Here is an 18,154-nt window from a genome sequence, read left to right as displayed (position 1 = left end):
GCGGCAATGGGGGGAGGGTTGGGAGGGGAACACCCATAAGGAAGGGGAGGGGGGAGGGGGATCTTTGCCCGGAAACCGGGAAAGGGAATAACACTCGAAATGTATATAAGAAATACTCAAGTAAATAAAAAAAAAAAAAAGCGGAAAAAGCTACTGGTCCAAAACATATAGGAAATCCAGGACTCAATGAGAAGATCAAACCTTAGGATAATAGGTATAGAAGAGAGTGAAGACTCCCAGCTCAAAGGACCAGTAAATATCTTCAACAAAATCATAGAAGAAAACTTCCCTAACCTAAAAAAAGAGATACCCATAGACATACAAGAAGCCTACAGAACTCCAAATAGATTGGACCAGAAAAGAAACACCTCCCGTCACATAATTGTCAAAACACCAAACGCACAAAATAAAGAAAGAATATTAAAAGCAGTAAGGGAAAAAGGTCAAGTAACATATAAAGGCAGACCTATCAGAATCACACCAGACTTCTCGCCAGAAACTATGAAGGCCAGAAGATCCTGGACTGATGTTATACAGACCCTAAGAGAACACAAATGCCAGCCCAGGTTACTGTATCCAGCAAAACTCTCAATTAACATTGATGGAGAAACCAAGATATTCCATGACAAAACCAAATTTACACAATATCTTTCTACAAATCCAGCACTACAAAGGATAATAAATGGTAAAGCCCAACATAAGGAGGCAAGCTATACCCTAGAAGAAGCAAGAAACTAATCATCTTGGCAACAAAACAAAGAGAATGAAAGCACACAAACATAACCACACATCCAAATATGAATATAACGGGAAGCAATAATCACTATTCCTTAATATCTCTCAATACCAATGGCCTCAACTCCCCAATAAAAAGACATAGATTAACAAACTGGATACGCAACGAGGACCCTGCATTCTGCTGCCTACAGGAAACACACCTCAGAGACAAAGACAGACACTACCTCAGAGTGAAAGGCTGGAAAACAACTTTCCAAGCAAATGGTCAGAAGAAGCAAGCTGGAGTAGCCATTCTAATATCAAATAAAATCAATTTTCAATTAAAAGTCATCAAAAAAGATAAGGAAGGACACTTCATATTCATCAAAGGAAAAATCCACCAAGATGAACTCTCAATCCTAAATATCTATGCCCCAAATACAAGGGCACCTACATATGTAAAAGAAACCTTACTAAAGCTCAAAACACACATTGTACCTCACACAATAATAGTGGGAGATTTCAACACCCCCACTCTCATCAATGGACAGATCATGGAAACAGAAATTAAACAGTGATGTCGACAGACTAAGAGAAGTCATGAGCCAAATGGACTTAACGGATATTTATAGAACATTCTATCCTAAAGCAAAAGGATATACATTCTTCTCAGCTCCTCATGGTACTTTCTCCAAAATTGACCATATAATTGGTCAAAAAACGGGCCTCAACAGGTACAGAAAGATAGAAATAATCCCATGCGTGCTATCGGACCACCACGGCCTAAAACTGGTCTTCAGTAACAATAAGGGAAGAATGCCCACATATACGTGGAAATTGAACAATGCTCTACTCAATGATAACCTGGTCAAGGAAGAAATAAAGAAAGAAATTAAAAACTTTTTAGAATTTAATGAAAATGAAGGTACAACATACTCAAACTTATGGGACACAATGAAAGCTGTGCTAAGAGGAAAACTCATAGCGCTGAGTGCCTGCAGAAAGAAACAGGAAAGAGCATATGTCAGCAGCTTGACAGCACACCTAAAAGCTCTAGAACAAAAAGAAGCAAATACACCCAGGAGGAGTAGAAGGCAGAAAATAATCAAACTCAGAGCTGAAATCAACCAAGTAGAAACAAAAAGGACCATAGAAAGAATCAACAGAACCAAAAGTTGGTTCTTTGAGAAAATCAACAAGATAGATAAACCCCTAGCCAGACTAACGAGAGGACACAGAGAGTGCGTCCAAATTAACAAAAGCAGAAATGAAAAGGGAGACATAACTACAGATTCGGATGAAATTCAAAAAATCATCAGATCTTACTATAAAAACCTATATTCAACAAAATTTGAAAATCTTCAGGAAATGGACAATTTCCTAGACAGATACCAGGTATCGAAGTTAAATCAGGAACAGATAAACCAGTTAAACAACCCCATAACTCCTAAGGAAATATAAGCAGTCATTAAAGGTCTCCCCACCAAAAAGAGCCCAGGTCCAGACGGGTTTAGTGTAGAATTCTATCAAACCTTCATAGAAGACCTCATACCAATATTATCCAAACTATTCCACAAAATTGAAACAGATGGAGCCCTACCGAATTCCTTCTACGAAGCCACAATTACTCTTATACATAAACCACACAAAGACACAACAAAGAAAGAGAACTTCAGACCAATTTCCCTTATGAATATCGACGCAAAAATACTCAATAAAATTCTGGCAAACCGAATCCAAGAGCACATCAAAACAATCATCCACCATGATCAAGTAGGCTTCATCCCAGGCATGCAGGGATGGTTTAATATACGGAAAACCATCAACGTGATCCATTATATAAACAAACTGAAAGAACAGAACCACATGATCATTTCATTAGATGCTGAGAAAGCATTTGACAAAATTCAACACCCCTTCATGCTAAAAGTCCTGGAAAGAATAGGAATTCAAGGCCCATACCTAAACATAGTAAAAGCCATATACAGCAAACCAGTTGCTAACATTAAACTAAATGGAGAGAAACTTGAAGCAATCCCACTAAAATCAGGGACTAGACAAGGCTGCCCACTCTCTCCCTACTTATTCAATATAGTTCTTGAAATTCTAGCCAGAGCAATCAGACAACAAAAGGAGATCAAGGGGATACAGATCGGAAAAGAAGAGGTCAAAATATCACTATTTGCAGATGACATGATAGTATATTTAAGTGATCCCAAAAGTTCCACCAGAGAACTACTAAAGCTGATAAACAACTTCAGCAAAGTGGCTGGGTATAAAATTAACTCAAATAAATCAGTTGCCTTCCTCTATACAAAAGAGAAACAAGCCGAGAAAGAAATTTGGAAAACGACACCCTTCATAATAGACCCAAATAATATAAAGTACCTCGGTGTGACTTTAACCAAGCAAGTAAAAGATCTGTACAATAAGAACTTCAAGACACTGAGGAAAGAAATTGAAGAAGACCTCAGAAGATGGAAAGATCTCCCATGCTCATGGATTGGCAGGATTAACATAGTAAAAATGGCCATTTTACCAAAAGCGATCTACAGATTCAATGCAATCCCCATCAAAATACCAATCCAATTCTTCAAAGAGTTAGACAGAACAATTTGCAAATTCATCTGGAATAACAAAAAACCCTGGATAGCTAAAGCTATCCTCAACAATAAAAGGACTTCAGGGGGAATCACTATCCCTGAACTCAAGCAGTATTACAGAGCAATAGTGATAAAAACTGCATGGTATTGGTATAGAGACAGACAGATAGACCAATGGAATAGAATTGAAGACCCAGAAATGAACCCACACACCTATGGTCACTTGATTTTTGACAAAGGAGCCAAAACCATCCAATGGAAAAAAGATAGCATTTTCAGCAAATGGTGCTGGTTCAACTGGAGGTCAACATGTAGAAGAATGCAGATCGATCCATGCTTATCACCCTGTACAAAGCTTAAGTCCAAGTGGATCAAGGACCTCCACATCAAACCAGACACACTCAAACTAATAGAAGAAAAACTAGGGAAGCATCTGGAACACATGGGCACTGGAAAAAATTCCTTGAACAAAACACCAATGGCTTACGCTCTAAGATCAAGAATCGACAAATGGGATCTCATAAAACTGCAAAGCTTCTGTAAGGCAAAGGACACTGTGGTTAGGACAAAACAGCAACCAACAGATTGGGAAAAGATCTTTACCAATCCTACAACAGATAGAGGCCTTATATCCAAAATATACAAAGAACTCAAGAAGTTAGACCGCAGGGAAACAAATAACCCTATTAAAAAATGGGGTTCAGAGCTAAACAAAGAATTCACAGCTGAGGAATGCCGAATGGCTGAGAAACACCTAAAGAAATGTTCAACATCTTTAGTCATAAGGGAAATGCAAATCAAAACAACCCTGAGATTTCACCTCACACCAGTGCGATTGGGTAAGATCAAAAACTCAGGTGACAGCAGATGCTGGCGAGGATGTGGAGAAAGAGGAACACTCCTCCATTGTTGGTGGGATTGTAGACTGATAAAACCATTCTGGAAATCAGTCTGGAGGTTCCTCAGAAAATTGGACATTGAACTGCTTGAGGATCCAGCTATACCTCTCTTGGGCATATACCCAAAAGATGCCTCAACATATAAAAGAGACACGTGCTCCACTATGTTCATCGCAGCCTTATTTATAATAGCCAGAAAAAGGAAAGAACCCAGATGCCCTTCAACAGAGGAATGGATACAGAAAATGTGGTACATCTACACAATGGAATATTTCTCAGCTATCAAAAACAACGAGTTTATGAAATTCGTAGGCAAATGATTGGAACTGGAAAATATCATCCTGAGTGAGCTAACCCAATCACAGAAAGACACACATGGTATGCACTCATTGATAAATGGCTATTAGCCCAAATGCTTGAATTACCCTAGATCCCTAGAACAAACGAAACTCAAGACGGATGATCAAATGTGAATGCTTCACTCCTTCTTTAAATGAGGAAAAAGAATACCCTTGGCAGAGAAGGGAGAGGCAAAGATTAAAACAGAGACTGAAGGAACACCCATTCAGAGCCTGCCCCACATGTGGCCCATACATATACAGCCACCCAATTAGACAAGATGGATGAAGCAAAGAAGTGCAGACCGACAGGAGCCGGATGTAGATCGCTCCTGAGAGACACAGCCAGAATACAGCAAATACAGAGGCGAATGCCAGCAGCAAACCACTGAACTGAGAATAGGTCCCCTTTTGAAGGAATCAGAGAAAGAACTGAAAGAGCTTGAAGGGGCTCGAGACCCCAAAAGTACAACAATGCCAAGCAACCAGAGCTTCCAGGGACTAAGCCACTACCTAAAGACTATACATGGACTGACCCTGGTCTCTGACCCCATAGGTAGCAATGAATACCCTAGTGAGAGCACCAGTGGAAGGGGAAGCCCTGGGTCCTGCTAAGACTGAACCCCCAGTGAACTAGTCTATGGGGGGAGGGCGGCAATGGGGGGAGGGTTGGGAGGGGAACACCCATAAGGAAGGGGAGGGGGAGGGGGATGTTTGCCCGGAAACCGGGAAAAGGAATAACACTAGAAATGTATATAAGAAATACTCAAGTTAATAAAAAAAAATAAAGAAATTAAAAAAAAAGTGTATATTAGCCCAAAATCTAGGAACACCGAAGAAACAATTCCCTGACCATGTGAAGCTCAAGAAGAAGGAAAACAAAAATGTGCATGCTTCACTTCTTTTTAGAATGTGGAACAAAATACTCACTGGAGGAAGTACAAGGGAAAAAAGTTGAGCAAGGACTGAAGGAAAGGCCATCCAGACACTGCCCTACTTGAGAATCCATCCCATATACAGACACCAAACCTAGAAATTATTGAAGATGCCAAGAAGTGCTTGCTGAAAGGAGCCTGATAAAGCCCTCTCCTGTGAGGCTCTGCCAGATCCTGATGAATACTGAGGTGGATGCTCACAGTTAACCATTGGACTGAGAAAGGGGTTTCCAATGGAGGAATTATAGCAAGGACTAAACGAGCTGAATGGGTAGAACAACAATATCAACCAACCAGATCTCCCAGAGCTCCCAGGGAATAAGCCACCAACCAGAGTACAAGAGGAGCGATTCATGCCTCCATTTGTATATGTAAGAGAGGATGGCCTTGTAGTACATCAGTGGGAGGAGAGGCCCTTGGTCCTTTGAATCCTGCATGGCCTAGTGTAGGGGATAGTAAGGACTAGGAAACCAGAGTGGGTAGGTGGCCGGAGAAGTACCCTCATATCAGCAGAGGGAGGTGGGATGTGATAGGGGGTATCTGGGGGAAAACTAGGATAACATTAGAAATGTAAATAAAAATATCCAATAAAAAAAGAAACACACCCTCCCAAAAAAAATAATATACAAAAAGTATTAATGAGACATTATGAAAGTCATTATTGGGAAGTCTTGACATTCAAATAGTAGAACTATCACATGAAACAGCTGAAAAACTTGAGGGCCTTACCCAAAGTGTGTTTGCTTATTTTGTATGACCACTACTATCCAAACACCAAACCCAGAAACTAATATCACATGAGGAAAATTATACACAAATATCTCTTATAAATATGCTTAAAAAACTGTTCAGCATCAAGTAATACATGCAATTCAACCTCACCAGTAAGCTTCATTTGACATGACTAAATGAAAATTTGTCTATGGTGCAAATATGATTCAAGTCACAAAGGTAAGTGTAGAATATCATAAACCACTTTGAACTGAAGGTTCACTTTTTGTAGTTTCCATACTGACATTCAACTGACATCCCAAAATACTTTATAGAAAATTCCAGAGCATGAGTGACTTACAATTATTAGGCAAACATATCATATATTCATTATTGCCAATTAGTATTATAATATCTTAGGATGGCTTCTTTATAAATTAAATTTAATTAATATAGTTGCATATATACATATATATATACACATATATATGTATATATATATATATATATATATATATATATAAAACTGTATTATCAATTAAGAGCCAAAAATGCTTTGTGATACTTTTTGTGATTTCAGAAAAATATTTGAATATTTTAAGTATAAAAATGTCTATCCTTTGGTACAATGATGCTCATACATCACAAGACTATGGTATTATCATATTTTCATGACTATTTCTAAACAATTTCTGAGGTAATTCATAACAAAAATTTATAAAGGAGTCCTGAATTTCATAGGAAGTGGTAGTTCTTGGGAAGATTTGAAGGAGGAGAAAGAAGGGCAAAAATAACATGAATACAGTAAACATTTATAAAATTCTCAGTATCATTTTAGAGGAAGAAATAAAGAATAATATTCAGTCTTGTTTTCCATTCAATATAGTGTTTGTACTACCATTTAAAACAAAACAAAAAGTTAACTTTAAAAGACAGGAATTAAATCATTCTGTTCATATATGAACAGTAGTGTTAACTGAAAGCTCTAAGGATGCCAACCAAAGATATTTATAACTGATCCAATAGAATGGAAAGTATATGTCAACATAGTACACACACACACACACACACACACACACACACTCACATGCACACTCACACACACACGCGCGCACACACACACATAATCAATCAATCAATATTTAAGAAAGTATTTAATTTAAAAACACAGAAAATTTCAATGAATACATGAGGAAGAACAGATTGGAAAAATTATAATTGATAGAGTGCCTATATACCCTACGAAATTCTTCAGTGATGACTTTATGCTACCTGATTTTACATGAAGACTCGTAAATGGCAGAATCACTATATAACTATCCCCCTTTCTGTTGTGTAAGTTGCCTTCTAGGTTGAAACATTTCAAACTTCCAGGAATCTTCTTAAGACAACTGAAAATAGGTCTAGGAAATCCCTGAAACTGAGCAAATTCACTAGGTTGCTTCTTCACAAAATAAGCAAGTATAGCTGTAAAGAAGACTCTGAGAACAGATAAGCTGATTGGGAGAAACAGAAACCAATAAAAGAGCTTGAAAGAGGCTTTGGTCAGTCACTTGGAGAGGACATTTTCCAACCTTTTGAGCTGCCTGAAGGCTATGCAGAGCACTTCAAGATTGCAGCTTTTGTTTGTGATCATCCATGCTGGGATGGGCTTTGGTGATAAAGCTGTCTTTGAGTCATGTATGCTCTTGTAAGTAAACCCAATAAAATGTACTGCTTCAGCAAGTTAGATTTTGGGGCTATCCATATTTTAGTCTTTTGTGGCCTCCGTATCTGGATTGAATAATTGTTACTGTAACTCCTCATGAAAATTTTTATCATAGAACACCCTCCTCACTATACTATCATCATATTTACCTCTACTAAATTGAATCTATTTTTGTAACTTTCTATCAACAAATAGACACCAGACTTATCTTATCCTGCTAGGTAGATACATCCATTCTGAGAGTTGCTACTTTTAATTTTAGAGAGGAACATGAAATTTTACTGAGGCACTTTTATGTTATAGGCACAAAATCGACTAGGATATCAGACACATGCACCTTGAGATTTAGTAATTTAGGCAACAGAATTTCACATTTCTAAAAAAAAAGAAAACCACTGAAATGCTGTTTGGTAAATTGTCTTTCCATGAATTTAAATAGTGCATTCTTAGTGAAAAAAGTTTATTCAGTTTGATTTACCACTGAGTCAGGTAACAACATGATTTAATGCAGAGTTACAAGTGTGTCAGCTCTCTAAGGACCTCATTTGTGCAGTGTTACAGACAATTGCATTAGACAAACGTTGGCCCTAGAAACAATGACCAGGATGCACCATAACACATAGAGAATGATTTCTGTGTTTTAAAGACATTTTATTAAGAGAAAAGACAGAGTTTGTTTAGTATCAAATATTCTTTTGAGCAAATTCAATAATTCAAAAAGTTGTGCACTCTATCTCTTTTTTCTTTTTACTTATTTATATAAGAGGAGCTTGAACTTATGAACTTTTTTCCTTTTGTTTTTATTGGATTTATTTTTTTACTTTTCAAATATTATCCCCTTTCCCCTATTCAATTACCCACTCCTTCCTGCTTCCCTGCTGTTACATTCTCCTACACTATGTGGTCCAGACTTGGTGGGACCAAAGGTTTCTCTTCCTTTTGGTGCCCAACAAGGCCATCCTTTCCTACATATGCAGCTGGAGCCATGGGTCTGATCATGTGTACTTTTAGGTGGTGGTTTAGTCCCTGGGAGCTCTGGTTAGTTGATATTGTTGTTCTTATGGGGTTGCAACCACATAAGCACTCTATCTCTTAAAATATAGCCCATTATAATAAATCAAAATTTGTAATTATCATTATGAATTAATGCATTTTTATTATATACAAAAAGACTTAATACTAACATAGATAGCCTTTGTAAAATATATCATGTCTTATTTTTCTGTGTGTCTAATAAATGGATGAGAAAAATGCTATCATGTTAAATATTGATAAGATTTTTTTCACACAGTAGAAAGACTAAAGTACTAAAGACTAAAGAACTAAGTAATACATTTGTACTCTGTTACAACAAAATCTAATCTCTTGAACACAGTTTTTACACATGGAAGATTTTATAATAATGTAAACTAGTTATTGATATTTTTAATAATTTGTTTTCTTAATTATGCAATTCTGAAACTATTGTTACACTTTAATTTTGGGTCTCAACACATCAATATGTTAATATTAATTTTCCTTTCAGAGAAGATTTTAGGAGACATGAATCTCTGAACCTTCTATGTAAATACAATTTCACAATTTCCAATTTAACTTGAAATTTCACATAAAAACAATGACAACTATTCATAAAGTAACATTCCTACTTCATAATGATTTGTAGAAAATTGTTCTCAAATGCCAAAATTGTTGTTTAAATAAACATTGTGGTATATGACAAAAGCAATAAGTCACATAAGTCCTTCTCTTCAGAATGAATATCTTTCATGAGCACAAACACAGTTATCACTAGCCATTTAGTCAAACAGGATGTTATAAGGTTATACATTCCAGGGTTACTCAATTATTGCTCTCTGAAATAATGGAGAATAATATGGAGCCCTAATTAAAGAAGCCAAGCAGCCAAAACCTAATTATTTCAATATTGTTCTTTAAAGTGATATTTTAATTAAATCTCATAACCCTTTCTTTCCTATAACACTATTGCTTCTCCTTTTATTCTAAATAAAAACTATGTCCAAAGTTGAATTCTGTGCAGGAACATTTAAAGTTCACCGTCTTGACAAAATTTCTCTGTATTCTGTCATGGCAATGGTCTGGTTTTATGTTCTCTTAAGATAATTAAGATGTTCTTTATAAATTTCAAAACATATTTTTCTTTAAAAACCATATGTAAATGAAAATATCCTCACATTCATATTTCCTTCATGTGACTCCCCTTATGTCTTCCTGCACTGCTTAGGTTTTTTTCTCCTAGACATATCTGGGAGAAAGGGACATTAGTTGGGGAACTGCCTCTATCATATTGATCTGTGCACAAGTTTCTGAAGAATTTCTTGATTAGTAATGGATTTGGCATGGCTTAGCCCATAGGGAAGATGAAAACCATGGGCAAGTACTCTTAGGATGCATAAGTAAGAACCCCAGACAAGCCAGTAACAGCATTCTTCCATGGTCTGTGTGCCAGTTCCTAACCTCACAGTTCCTGTCTTGAGTGTCTGGGTTGGCTCCCCACAGTGACTTGTGACCTAGGATACCTAAGTCAAATGAATCCTTTCCTTCTCAACCTGATATTTTTATTATCTTTATCACAGTAGCAGAAAACCAACCTAAAACAGTTGTACATACATTCCCCTTCCAATAACATTCATTCTTCCTTCTTCTCCTTACCAACTAAGTCTTAATCCAGATCTATGGGCATAAACACAAGTATTTAGAAGGTAATTTGACAAGACTACCATTTGCAACGTATTAGCAGATTCCCCCAAAGGGCCCATGATTTCCCTGGGTATGGGGTTTTCATACCTGGTTATACAATCCTATTTTTTTATATATTTGAACCATAAAATACAAGGCTGATTTTGATATTAACAACCTACTACATATCATATTGCTTAAACTTCTGGGTCAAATTATATGAAGGCTATAAATAATTTAGAGATATTTAGGAACTTCATGAATATGATTTAGTAACAATAACCAAAGCTTTTTAATTATTTTTCCAAATAGCTTCCATCAACCCCAAATTCCATAAAGAAATTCTATTAGTATTCAAAAATTATTGTATAAATATCTTTAAAATTCTTCATAGTTGAATTGAATCTTCTTTGTATTCAAGCTGCTTGAGTTAGTTGCAAATATGTACTTACATTTTTACCAAGTGTAGAAAAGTGGTTGGATTGATGCTGGCAAGTAGTAAATAAAAGCGAATGAATAGAAAAAAGATTATATCCCACAGAGGCCATTGTGTGTAGCAGGAGCTTCATACATTCCTTGTATCTTTGCTACTTCAAGAGAGCTAGACCAGTGTCATAAAAGGTAACTCCTTCACCAATAGAGGAGCCTCTTAATCATTTTAAATGATGTTCTTAAGAATATGTAAGCACTGAGGCCAGATAATGTATTGTAGAAAAGTTTACAGATAAGTTTAAATATAAGAGGTTAGTATTTATAATTCTAACTGGGGATTAAAAGAAAGAGAAGTTTCCGTTACTGTGATAAATCTTAAAACAGTCATAAATTATGTAATGTTGCAATTAAAAAAAAACCATTTTTTTAATTATTAGTAGTGAAGAGCTTATCCAAAGGACTCAAGTTCAGTTCCTAGTACCCATACAGCACAATTCAGAAGCAATAACTCCTGCTCCAGCAGAGCCTTCCCTCTTCTGGACTCCACAGATGCAAGCACGACTGTGCTTTCAGGCATAGTCCAACACAGAAATACAAAATTAAAAACAATGTAAAAAATCATGACAATTTTCACCCCATTTATATCAACTTATTTTATTCATCCTTTCTTCTCTCCCATCGTCTTCTTCATACTTTATTTACTTGCATATGCTTAAATCTTAAATTTTATAATGAAATAAAACTTAAATATTGTGCTTCTGAACTAGGTTTAATTTACTTAAAAGGTGATATTCATCTCTATCTTTTTCATGATAATATATAAAGCCTTGAGTTTGTGATTGGGATATACTATACAATTTTGAGTTTTTGGTGTTCATAATAAATCTGTGTGGCTTCCATAATCACAGGAGTTCTTTTTTTGAGACTTATTTCAGTATGATCATAGAACATGTGTGCAAATGGGTATGCATGTAGGGGTGAGTGTGTTTCTGTAGGCTATGCATATATTTCTGAATGGTGTGTGTGTGTGTGTGTGTGTGTGTGTGTGTGTGTGTGTGTGTGTGTGTGTAGTTTGTTTACATGTGTATTCCAGAACAAGCAGTACAAAATCCAAAATCCAGTTACAACCTGGTATCTATGAGATGTTCAACATAAGATTTTACTATATTTTCTATTGAGTGCATCAAACAAGGAAAACTAAGAACTCATTAAAGATGGCTGTACATTTTGTGCAGAGCATATTTCTAGTTGAAAGACTTGTGCATAGTTTATCCATCATTTTCCCTGCCATATCTCTCTATTGGTTATATAAAAGAAGAAAAAGTATCTCAATTCTAAGTAATTCTACATTGTAAGCTGGATAGATAGAAGACCAGAAACACCCCCTAACCTCAGATTTACACACCCAAGTAATGACTTCAAATATTCTAGTATATTTTCAATGCTTTATGCAAATTAATTATACATTAACTTGATATACTTGATATTAAATCTCGTTGTCCGATTCCATTAGCTCTAAAATTCATGCTTTATAGCAATATGCTTGATGACTGGTGTTTCAGCATGAACTCCTAACAGTATTCCTAACATCTGCATTTTGTAAACATCTGTAACCATCAATATAGCTTTTTGTGATACATAAACCAGAGTGTCATACATGCTCAATATCTTAGATTTTCAAAGGTTACCTCATTTTCTAAACTGGTATCAAGATTTCATGTTTATTCATGATTAATGTATTTACAAAATTCCTAGTAAGGAAACACATCTAAAATTTCACATAGAATCATAAATCACATAAATGAAAATAATTTTCATAATGAATTCTGAACAAATATTCTAATATAAATTCCATAGGAAGGTTCAGGTAAATTGTGATTCAGTGACGTTAATCTATAGAGATTTGTGAATTTCCAAGTACCTTCACTTAGAGCACCCACCCAGCACAAACTTAATCACACATATTTAAATCCTATAGCTGCTCTCTGTGTAAATTATTTCCCCAGCAGTGCCCAATCTCCTTGTCAGCAGGCTCTGTATTATGCTGCCTTCATATCCCATTGAGTGACCTTTAATTCCACTCAGTAGGTATACAGAAGTGTTAATAGAATTGACTCACTAATGTCATAAATGATAAATTAAAATGACTGTTTAATCTTTTTAATTGTGAGATTTCTCGACTTGGGTTCCTATTTGTGTATATCTCTCTAAATTGAAACTGAAAGAGAATGTGTCTTGTGGACGCATATGTTCTCTTTCCATATTGGTGATTTATAGACTAAAAGCCAAGGTGCTTAACTCTATTTAATGCACTAGACAGTGAAGGTGCCTTCAGCTATTAGACGGAATCTGATGTATTTCCAAATAATTGGTGGTACATTGTAACAGGCAACATGTGAGTGCATTTCATCAGATCTTCCTTTCTGAGAAGACTTAATCTCCCAATAAAAGATGAGACCTAGGGACATTGCAGACCCTATTAATTTGCATTATCTTATCAAGCCTATGGAGTAAACCTGACTTGAGCAAGTCAGTCAAATTCTTCCTCAATTTTGTAGAAATAACTTTTGTGGACGGTGATGCAAAGTGTTACTGAAGATAACAGGTAGGAAGGTTCTGGAAAGAAAATATGTGAAGGCAAAGAAATCAAGCTAAAACAAGAAGGAGAGTTATAAAGAATGGAGAAGCCTGGCACCAGCAGTCTGACTGGTCCTAATCTCCTTGAAGGTGTGCTTACCTCTTACTCTGTTTCCAAGATGCACTTTAGGGCAATGATAAGCTACTCTTAGGCTTTCATACTGCTTCCACACATGAAACATCTTATTAGTTCAAAATGCTGAATGATTTGTGAGGCACTGCATGGGCTGAGAAGACAATGAGTGGGCTTGGAGTTAGTCAGATCATTTGAGCACCTGTGTCAGCTCTAATACATGTGATGTGTGAAAAAGCAAAGGCCAGCTTTCTGTTTTGTGAGTAAAAGGATGAGAAAGCAGTTCAGAGCCCAGGACTCTCAGGCTGCCGCCAAATTCTGTGATTATGCCATGGGGTCAGTCATGTAAATGAATGCAGTACATCTATTGAGACAAATAATACTTAACACTCAGATGGTTTGTGGATTTGTTTATAATTTGTAGCATTTTATTATATTTATTTTTATTTAAATGATTTAATTTTTTAAAGATTTATTTATTTATAAATGATTTAATCTTAATAGGTAGTTTGTTATTTAATTAGTGTCATGCTCTTCCACACTTGTTTATCACCAGATCTTTTTCCTGAGACTTCCCACAGATAGCACACATGAATTCACTATTATGATTTTTTATTGAGGAAGTGTTGATTTTGGCTCACAGGTCAAGGGGATACAGAGTTTCATGGAGAGGAAAGAACGAATTATGCTTCAATGTGCATGAAACACCTGCATTTTCATAACTACAGAAGAGTACTTCATTAAAAATTTAGTAATGCAGCTCTACATCCTTTTTGATCTGAATATACTGAGTAGCTTATCCAAGAGAAGATTTCCTGGAAAAATATCAATGTAACAAGGGTGATAACACTGAGACAATCAATACACGAGATATAAAGAATAGGATAGCCTGGTGCACCAAAAGGCTAATCATCATCGTGCCAACTCTATTCTATGAAGAAGACCTAGATATTGGTTACTAAATATAAAATTGCAGTTTTCATGTACTAAAAAAAACACATTTTGAAACAATCTATTCTTTCTTTCATTAAGAAACTACAGAATAAGCTAGTATATATAATGAGCCTCACACACAGGCCTATGTAACAACCAATTGCTAAGTAAATTTTGATGAAAGAAATAAAAGGTAGAGAATACAAGAAGAAAGAAACAAAAAGAAACTACAGAATATTTTCCCCAACCCAAATTGAAGAGTGCACAAAATCATGTGTGTTATGCAACAATATTTCTATGAAACAAGATTTTCAGACTTTATTCCAAAGTTCAAAATGTCGGCTTTGTTCATGCATTTATTTGTGATATGATCACATTGTATGATTGGCTGGAGAACCTATAGTCAAAACGATGGTAAAATTCTGCGTGAACCATAAACTCATCCCTACAGCCGCACCATTATACAAAAACCTGATAATGTTGATTTCTAGTACAGGTGACATCTGTTTAGTCTCTGAGGCACATAGGAAGTTAGAGAGGCTATGCATGCTTAGTTGGTCTCTCTTTGTGAGATAGTGAGAATCAGTGTCCCTTTCCACTTTCCAGTGGCGTGCAATGTTTACAATGCTGACTGACAGGATGTGTGGGAAGACTAACTGGCAATCAGTGATATGAAGAAAAGCTAAGAAATGGGATTAATCTAGGGCACTGAAAAGTCAGCAAATGTGCAAAAAGTAACAAACATTTCCATTCAGCAAACACATCCAATTAGATGTTTCAGCAAGTAGAAAATGAACCTAAAATATTGAGATTATAAATGGCATTCATTGCCAACCTAAGGAACATAATGTAAAAGAATAAGAGATATCATAGATTATTTTAGAGGACTGACTTAAAATAATTAAAATAGGAATGACAGTAATAGATCATAATAATATATTGCCATTGACTATATATTTGAATAATACTACATGAATAAGATTAATGATACATACCCATTACTCAGAAAGGAAAACCATGTATTCCTACAACAAAAGAGAATTAATAAAATAGACCTTGGCTCCATGGCATGAAATATTAACTTTTATAAGAAGGGAAAAATGCTTTGGGGTTTGCCTTAGTTCTGTATATTTGATGATTCTTTCTCATTTTTATTTCTTCAAAGAATTAATTATATTTGACCCACCATCAACCCAGTTCTACTTTCAGTCTTTAGAAACAAATAAATCTTTAGAAAACAAAATAGACCATATATATCATTTGTACTTATGTATAATATATAATAAATATATTATACATTTTGATCATATTCACAGTAGCTCATTCTTGATCCAAATACTCCTTCCTACCCACCCAATGCACACTATTTTTAGATATTAAATCCATAAAGTCCAATATGTGCTGCCAATGTATTCTGGTATGTCTGACCTTTCCTTGGAACTTGATCAACTTACCAATGGCTACAATCTTAGAAAAAATGGACTATCCTTTCCCAGTAGCAGTCAACTACCAATATCTCCTTAGCCAGGAGTGAGATTTCATGCCCACCTCCCTTCTCCATGCTGAGATATTTGTCTGGCTTGACATGTGAGTTCATAAGCTCAGAACTGTAGTCACTGGATAAACTTTAATCTACTAGTTTGGTAACACAAGAGTTACATTTTGCTGTCCATAGCTAGCTAGTATCCTTTGAGTGTCCTGAAGATGTTAGGTATAATTATAGTTATTTGAAAGCCTTAATTCATTCAATGTTTCTACAAACTCTATACTACCTTGTAAGGCCTTTTTCACTTTAACGAAAGAAATACTAAAAAATTTACCCAAGGTCATACAGTATTTTCTGTTCTTATTCTAAACACACATGGTATACTATATAATTTAAAATTATAACATGGTAAAAAGGTCTCCTGCCTTCATAGTTTTTGCCTTTTCCCTCTGAACCTGTCTGCTTCCTGTATTCAAATTCTCTTACATGATTTCCTTGTTCTTTGACCTTTTTAAAATGCCTTTGGGAAAAATTATCTCTGCTTACTTACATCTAGTGCTGCACCTTACAGCACCCTAGGCCACACCCACATTCCACAGGCACTCATGAACTCATCATGTTAAATTCAAGTACAGCCCCATGGCATGCTTTAGAAAGTCATATTTAAATTTATTTGATATTTTTTCTAATGGAGATACATAGATGTGAGTAATAATTCTCCAAGGCTTCTCTTTTCACCTTTACATAAAGGCCATGGTTTTTGGTAAAATGTCACCAACTTGGCTTCAAAATAAAGATTTTTTTTTAGAAAAATGCCATATCCCATACTTACCAGTAATAGACAATACACAGAGAACCAACATGGCTACATGTGTCTCCTATCTAATAAAACATAATTGCTCTTTCTCAGCCCCTCAGGCTTAGACTCCAACTCATAGAATACATTTCTGCCATAAGTGTTTGTAAGTCACATCTCTCAGGAAATAGGCAAAGAACTTCTAGTATTTCTAGTTGAGAAGTCTAGTGAGAAGTGATCTGGTGAGGGTAGCAGACCTGGCAAAGTGGAGAAAGGACCAGTAATGTAGTTCCAGAGACATTTCTGCTGATCTATTTGGAGACAAAATCAAAATTCCTCATGGAATTCTCCCATTTGAATAAAAGGAAATGAACATTTGTATATCCATCCCACGGTCCTGTCATTAAATATATGCTGTGTCTTTAGTAAGGCAGCTTCCTTGTCCAAGGATAATTACTGGGAAATGACTTAATCCACTGGAGAAATATTACTCAGTTTTGAGAAAATATGCTTGTCTGTCCCAAGGAAACATGAAAACATGCCCAAAGTCCAACATTGGTACAAATATTGAATGCCTACATAGTAGAAACAGCTTCTCAGGATTCTGGTTGGTCTCTTTCTCTAGCATTACTTATATGAGAAAAGTTAGAGGAACAACTGCATCCTTTGATACACAATAGGTCCTAATCCCTTCTCTTTTGTCCTCATTTAATATAGTTACTTTCCTTCTATGGTACGAGACTTATCAAATATGGCAATTAGGTACTTATTCCTAAAGCTCAGTGACACCATCCACCTTGCACTTCTCTGAGTTTTGTATCTATGTTTGTCCTCTGATCGTGAAAACTGAACTTTGTTCCAGTGACTCATATGAGTGCTACGAACTGTCTTTCTGCCAGTTACAGAAACAACAGCTTTGTCTCAATTGTCCAGCTAAAGATGGAATCTTCTCTTGTCTGCTAGCTTTTTAAAAGAAGCCAACGGTGCTTGGATAATTGTCACTTATTTAACATAAATATAAATATGTTTGAACTCCAAGTAGACATATTCTCTATTCTTATAGTATGTATGAAAGTAGAAGGAACTAACTCCCAAGTAGAGGTTCATAAAATTAGATATTATGACAATATATTTATATATAAATCTCTACAAGAAATGCATTTCTAGAAGTAAAAAGGATCTATGTCTC

The 18,154-nt window shown here is 35.7% G+C and overlaps 1 long non-coding RNA gene across 7 annotated transcripts in view; it reads left to right on the top strand.

Moving 5' to 3' along the window:
* Nucleotides 1–18,154, top strand: part of LOC102551357 (uncharacterized) — a 140,008-nt gene that overhangs the window by 83,641 nt on the left and 38,213 nt on the right. The gene's annotated exons all lie outside the window — the stretch shown is intronic.

Source organism: Rattus norvegicus, chromosome 2 (assembly GCF_021556685.1).
Source record: "Rattus norvegicus strain SHRSP/BbbUtx chromosome 2, alternate assembly SHRSP_T2T, whole genome shotgun sequence".
NCBI classification, from domain to species: Eukaryota; Metazoa; Chordata; class Mammalia; order Rodentia; family Muridae; genus Rattus; species Rattus norvegicus.
This window is presented reverse-complemented; position numbering and strand designations above follow the sequence as displayed.